The following is a 7744-nucleotide window of genomic DNA, read 5'->3' as shown; positions in this document are numbered from 1 at the left end:
CAAAGCAAGTCATGTGGCCAGTCCAAGTTCAGGAGGAAGGGAAACAGATTTCTCCTCTAGATGGACACAGCAGCATGCTCATCCTGGAATGCAAGATGCTTGTGGCCATGGTGAGAGACTAACAAGCATCCCCAGCTTCTCCACTGGCAGCCTTCCTCCCACGTCTAATCCCAGGAAGCTCTCATTTCCAGGGATTTGCTAAAGCCCACAAGGCCCCCACCACGAGGCACATGCCTATGTTTTGTCTTACCTGGCCCTCCAGCCCAGTGACTGCTTCATACTCTGTGCCTGGCTTTACAAGAATTTATCTTACCTTGTTTTCTCCAAGGCAGGCACCATTTTCCCCTGCTTCCCAGGGGCCCCATCACCTGAGTTAGCCTGAGCATGTCTTGTTCTCAGGACCCTAAAAGAACCGAACATGGGAATTGCAGACAGTCAGCCACCTGAACAAGAGTGGGTTGGATTCATCTTTGCAGAGCCAGCTCCAACACTGAGTTTTCCTCAGAAGAAGAGCTCCATAAACAGGACTTTCTGGCACCAAAATTCAATGCTTGGGCCTTGAACCAAGGAAAAGAGAGTCTTACCTCTCCAGGACCAGCATCATCGTCATCGCCTGGAAATGTGTCTAGGGCCGTGGCCCTCCCATCCCCACCTCCTGAACCAGAACTTGCATTTTAACAAAAGCCCAAGTGATTCATATGCGTGTTCAAGTTTGAGGCAATCAAGGTAGCAGTTCCCACGGTAAAGGACAGGAACAAAAGGATTAAATTTGTTATAAAGCAAAATAAAATAAAATAAAATAAAATAAATAAATAAATAAAAAGAACAGGAACAGCCTGGGAAGACAGACGCCAGTTGAGCCCACCTGGAATGATAAGGCACGGGTCTCACCTTTGGCTGATGGTTAGACTCACCTGTGGCCCTTAACAAAAAAATCCTGATGCCCAGTGTGCACCCCAATCAATTAAGTCTTACATCCCTGGGGGTGGAGCCCAGGCAACAGAATTTTCTAAAATCTCCTTAAGTGATCTCACTGCGCAGTCAGGGTGGGGAGCCACTGGTTTAGGGTATTGCTTCTTAAAGTGTAGTCTGCAGATCATCTATGTCCAGATCACTTGAGACACTGATTAAATATGTAGACTCCTGGGTCCCACACCGGGTTCTTGAGTCTAAATATCCGGGAGCATGGCGCAGGAATCCACATTTTTAACCATCTCCCTAGATGATGTGAATGTGCACTAAGTTAGAGACTATTGGTTTAGGGCCCTGAATAAACGCAACAATGGCAATGATGTTTCTAAATGCTACAAAGTATAATAATGTGCACAAATTAGAAGACAAAGGTAAGTAAAAGTAGGAAACCAAAAAATGTCTGTACTCCTTCTGTCTAGGGAAAATTGGGGGCCCCCTCGGCACCCACTCTAGAGAAGGGAAGGAGCCTCCCTCCCCTAGAGAAGCTGCCACCCATCGCTGGGTCGGCTGTGATTTGGGCTCTGTTTTGCTGGCAGGGTGGAGCCTGTTCTCTGGCCCGGACAGAATTATTGCCTCAAATCACGTGGTTGATTATCAATTACTCGTGTCCGTGTGAGAGCATGTGTGTGTGTGTGTGTGTGTGTATAAGTGTCTTTGCAAATCATTAAGGGTCGTAATTCTGGATTATCGTTGATTAACGAGAGGGAGGCCTGGTACCTCCAGCAGCCGGGATGGCAGCCCCGCAATTATGTCCCAGCTGATCAGTAATTGGCGCATCACAAGACATTTCTGTCTCTCTCTCTCTCTCTCTCTCTCTCTCTCTCTCTCTCTCTCTCTCTCTCTCTCTCTCCTGCCGACTCCGCAATTAGCGCCATTGCTCATTCCCTTCCAGCCTGGGCTGAGTTCAGAGGCCTGCTTCTTGGCAAGTGGGTGCGGTGGGGCTGGCTTTGAAGACCAGCACCCACATGGGGCTGTGACGGTGATGTGCGGGGTGGTGGCAGAGGCTCCGTGGCGGGGTGGGGGGGGTGGGGGGATGGAGCTGGCAGGACCTCGAGCGTGCTACCTGGGCCCGCCTTATCGTTCGTTATCCTTCCCAGGAAGCCCAGGGGCCATTCTTTGAGCTCCCTGCCCCTCCCCCACCGCATGGACTGGGAAACTGAGACCCAGAGAACAAAAATAGCAAATTAGGAAAAAAAATCCAAGACCACTAATTCAGAACAGCATGGTAACATGAATCCAGCCCCACAGAGCCAAGGAAAGAGCAGAGTTACAGAAGGAACCCCTCCCCACCATCACTGCCATCCTGGTGAGACTGTCACCTCCCAAGCCAACACTGCTTGTCTCAGTTTCCCCGAGCAACGCAAGCTTTTGATACCCCAACTCCCGGGGTTTCGGAGGAACTGCCCTGAGGAATGTGTGGTGTTAATTCAAGGCAGCAGCGTCACCCACCTGGATCATGGCAATGGCCTCCTAACTGTTCCCCACACTTCTACATGGGGCCCCCAATATCCATCACGCTGGAGACAGAGGGATCTTTATAAGGCCTGGCCTTACTGCTGATGAGATACCATCCCTGCACGCGATGTTACTCCCCATTGTCCTCAGGATAAAGTCTGGGTCCCCAGTCCCCTTTCTGGCTCCACCCCACTAGCTCTCTCTGCCCGGCATGGACCCCTCAGTGCTCTAGCTCCCTCCCACCACCTTGTCCTTCACCCCATCTGATCCCTCTACCTGGTACCCTTTCCCCTCCTCCCATCATATTTCACCTGGGCACACACCTGTGGGGGAGGCAATGATGCTTACACTCATACTTGGGCTCCATTGCCCAGAAAGGGGTTCTGCCCTCACTGGAGACCAGCAGTGACAGAAGCAGAAACTTTAAGGATGGCTTTAGTTAGTTTAGCAGGGGTGCGAGAGGATGGGGAAGGCGGGGCCGTTCCGGAAAACTTCCACATGAAAGCCTCTCCCGTGGCTGCAGAGCCACCAGGCAGTTTGTTTCTGAGCCTTGCAGCTGTCTTGGCCATTTTCATTTTTATCTACTTAGGGTGGTCAGCAGGTCATGGCAAGCGGGAGATGCAATGCTAATGGCTCCGGCTCCACGTGGCAACCATTCAGGAAAAAGCTGTAATGTTCTCTCTGCCACATTAATCAGAGAAACACATCAAGAGCTGTTGCGTGGAGACAGCTTTCCTCCCAGTCCCTGCCCTGCATACTAATCACCACCCGCTCCTGGCGGTGAGTCAGCTCCATGCCAGGCAGGCAGTGAGGGAAGGTCAGAAACGCCCGCTCCAAGCACGTGGGGACAGGCAGAAAGGCGGCAGCCATGTCCCCACCCCCCAGACACACACTGTCCGCAACCATCATTGAGCCCGGCAGGTGGGCACAGCAAATTCTGGCAAAGTCCATCCAAATGCAGACTCTGGGTTAATTCCTTCGTCTAGGTCTTACCCAAGTCTACCAGAGGGAACTCTCCAGAAGCTGATCCCTGGGCAGAGTCTGATGAAAGCAAGAAGGGCCTCACTGCCAGGCACTTGGATAACAATAAGACATAATTTTAGATAGCACTTAACATGTGGCAGGCATACACGTAAGCATTCTAGATGGATTACTCAGTTAATCCTCATATAACCCTGTGAACCGGGTACCCTTACTAGTCCCATTGTATAGATGAGCAAGGCAACACACAGAGAGGTTAAGTAACGAACCCAAGGTCACACGGCTAGTAACACCAGCTGGGTTTGAACCCCCGCAGCTGTGTTCCAAACCATTTCCCTCCGCTTCCCCTCATTGTGCTACTAGAGCCCAGAGTTGCCTGAGCCAGTGGTAACCACGACAAGCTTCTGAGTGTCTTTTGCATATATTCGTTCATTCACTCATTCATTCATACAGCAACTATTTGTTGAGCACCTACGATGTACAAGGCACCGTGCTGGGCACCAGGGAGACAAGGGGAAACAAAACAGACATACGCTTAAGAGGGAGACTGGCATCAATTTAACACTTTCACAAATTTACAGTAATTGCAAAATGTGATAAGTGCCATGAAGAGAAGTACCAGGTCCCATGAAAGCACATGGTGGGGGACACTCATGTCTCTTGGAAAAGTCCAGGAAGGCTTCCCGAGGGAGTGACAGATGAGGGGATGGCTTACATCTGCAATTCTCAAAGGGTGGTCCCTGGATGGGCAGCATGAGATCACCTGGGAACTTGTTAGAAATGCAGATTCTTGGGGCTCACCCCAGACTTACTGAATCGGGGACTCTGGGGGTGAGGCCGAGAAATCTTGAGTAAGCCGTCAGGGGGATTCTGATGCCCACACAAGTTTGAGACGTACTGGCTTATGCAAAGGCCCTGAGGCAAGCAGGAGCAGGCATGCTGGAGCAACTGCAGGTGGTGTCGGGGCAGGAGATGGAGTGCCTAAGATGAGCTGGACAGGGTTTGGGTCACCTTGGCCTTGTAGACATCCTAAGTGGTGTAGCCCTGCATCACCTCCCATCACCAAGAAGCCCAGTCAGAGGGTTCCTCAGCCCTGGGGCCCCTCAGGAGTAGCAGGTCACCCAGCTGTCCAGTCTGGCTGAGGCAAGAGGACGGGAGTGGCTGCGTCATATGGCTTCTGACTGGTCACCTGACCTCTTGCCAATGTTTTAACTTTCAGGAAGCACTGGTGAGAAGGTGGATCCTGTGGCTGGGGAAGTACCTCCATCCTCAATGCCGGGAAAGGAACTTAGGATAGAAACTTCTCCTTATCCTCAAGAAGCATCCCAGTAAAACACCAGCAGCAGCAGGTGGCTATGACCCACTGAGTCGCGAGCTGGCTGGGTGTCAACACTGCGAGCACCTGAAGCCAGGTTCATCGCAGGAGAGGGACAGGGTGAAGTTCCCTAGCTGAGCCTGGACGAACTGGATGTGGTCGCACCTGCTTGCAGAGGTGTCAACATAGAGTAGGTCAGAGTTGGTGACGACCAAACAGCCTTGTTGGGCTCCTTCCCACGCACCTCCCCTGCTGCAGGCCTCCCCCCTCAGAGGGGCTTCACCCCACAGGCTGTCTCTGCAGGGTCTACTGGACAACCTGGCCACCAGAGCAGGGGATGCAGGTCAGAAGGCCAGGATGGATGTTGGGCTGTTATTGGTCCGCTCCAATGTCACAGGGGCCTTTGATATGGATCCAGGTCACGTCCAGCTCTCCCAGCCAGGGTTCCTCCTTCAAAAGAAAAAACTAAGAGACCTTGGAGGAACTCACTGACCCAAAATGTACAGTAAGGAGTGGGAACTTGCAGAAGGCTCTGGTAGATGAGGGAGTTAGGCAAGGAGCACGGAGGAAAGGAGGGTACTTTTCTTTTTCTTTTTAATATTTATCTATTTGGTTGCACCGGGTCTTAGTTGTGGCTCGTGGGCTCCTTAGTTGTGGCATGTGAACTCTTTACTTGTGGCATGCATGTGGGATCTAGTTCCCTGACCAGGGATCGAACCCGGGCCCCCTGCATTGGGAGCAAGGCTTCTTATCCACTGTGCCACCAGGGGCATCCTGGGTACTTTTCATTTTTTTTTTTTTTGTGGTACGCGGGCCTCTCACTGTTGTGGCCTCTCCCATTGCGGAGCACAGGCTCCAGACATACAGGCTCAGCGGCCATGGTTCACGGGCCCAGCCACTCCGCGGCATGTGGGATCTTCCCAGACCGGGGCACGAACCCGTGTCCCCTGCATCGGCAGGCGGACTCTCAACCACTGTGCCACCAGGGAAGCCCCCGGGTACTTTTCTTTACACTAGCTTTTTTCTCTCTATAAAAAAATGTGAACACAGACGTAAAGAGAGAAAAAGTGAAAAGTTCTTCTTTCTTCCCGTCTCTCACCAATACCCCTGCTTCCTTAGCAGTAACCTATATTAGCAGTTGGCTGTATATCATCCCAGACCTTTTCTGGGCATTTACACACACACACACACACACACACATACACACACACCCATGTGTGTATGATGCCAGGATGTTTGTTTTTCTTTGCTTTTACATAAATGGGATCAAGCCGACCATATTGTCCTGCAACTTCTCCCCCGTAGCAATATATCTTGGACATTTTTTTCATGACCACATATATGGAGCATCCTCGTCTGCTGTTGCTTTTTCTTTTTTTTCTAATTTCTGCATAGTATTGCATGTGCAAATGTAACACAGTTGATTCAACCACCCCCTTTCCACTCACTCCCTCACTCAGGGTCCCTGTTGCGGCCCGACTCTGGGGGCGTTTGTGGTAAGTGGTACTGCTGCACAGCCCAGGGGACCCCATCCGCACTCAGGCTGCAGCCGCCCCTCCCACCTCCCATGAACAGATTTTTTTCCCATGCAAACAATTCTACAACCAGCACCCTTGCCCATGCCTCTTGGTGCACACATACAAGTATTTCTGTGGGTGTTGATACCTCGAGTGGGTAGAAGTGTGTGCCCTGCCAAGGTGTGGGAGGGTGCTGACAGCCTCCTCTGCCCCCGTCCCCCCAGCACATATCCATCACTGGCTGCTGGCTGGGCCGACGCTTCCAGGAAATCAATTGCAAAGACTGAGGATTGTCAGCGGCTCACACACTGGGGGCCATCCAGGGAGTAGATGAAATTGTAGGAGAAAATCCTAGCCGGCTCCAGACCGCTCGTAATGGAGACCCCTTGGTGACCTTTCTGGAGAAGTTAAAAGAACACAGGCAGACACACTCACCCTCCATCATCCACCACCAGTCCACCTGCCGGGAGCACAGCCCTCTGTCCTTGGAGAAGCTGCTCCTCATTAGCAGGCCTGGTGGGAAGGGGGAGGCTGGTCCAGGGCCCAGGCCGCCGCTGTGCAGGCAAGGAGGCCAGCGGGGGCACCTGCTTCCCTGGAGGGTGAACCCAGTGGACCATAGGGCCCTTAGCTGCTCAAGGTCAAGGTACCTGCCCCCTTCCGCCGCCCCCTAGAGAGACCATCTGGCAGCCAGGCAGCGATCCTCCACTGATTCCCCTCCACCCAGTCCCCAGGCCAACGGATCCTGCAGCTGCATTCAGCCCTCCTTCCTCCCTCTGTTCAAACAGAGGTGCCGGCACCGTGGCCTCAGTTCTTATTATCCAGCTTGACAGCCTTGCCCTGCACCTCCGGGAGGAGGAGGGGGCCTCTGAGCGCAGTGCCGGTGAAGGAGGTGCCGGTGGGCGAATCCAACATTTTCCTTACCTGGGAGGGTGACCTGAGCCTTTACCTGGTCTCACAGCAGCTAGGTTCATAATTCCTCACCCTCCACCCCTCACCCCCCTTCCTCCCCTTCTTGATTCCGCCCACCCGCACCCACACCTGGCCCCGCACAGAAAACCCAGCCATAGCTGTGAACGTGGGGAAATACGCAGTCGTTTTCTGTACGCAGCTGTCTCCCAGCTCTCCAGGCCTATTTACCTGATAATGACTTAAAAAATAACTCTAGCTACATCTATTGGGCAGTGTGCCAAGTGCTTTATGTATAGATCTGACTTAATTTTCGCAAACTCTACATGGTAGATACTGCTAATGATGTACAGGTGGGGAAATGGAGGCTCAGAGAGGTTAAGCAACTTGATTCAGGTCATACAGCCGGTGAATGCTAGAGCCAGGACTGGAAACCAGGTCCCCATCATTCTCCAAGGCTATGAGCTTAACGGTTGTGCTACACTGGCTCCCACTTACTTCATCTCATTCCTTCTTCTGGGTTGTCCCAAGGACCGGGTTGAGCTGGCCAATTCTCCAGGCTGCCCCCCAGACTGGGTGGGGCTGCGGCTTCCGGTCC

This window comes from Mesoplodon densirostris, chromosome 4 (assembly GCF_025265405.1).
Source record: "Mesoplodon densirostris isolate mMesDen1 chromosome 4, mMesDen1 primary haplotype, whole genome shotgun sequence".
NCBI lineage: Eukaryota > Metazoa > Chordata > Mammalia > Artiodactyla > Ziphiidae > Mesoplodon > Mesoplodon densirostris.
The sequence above is the reverse complement of the archived record's forward strand: the minus strand, read 5'-3'. Positions refer to the sequence as shown.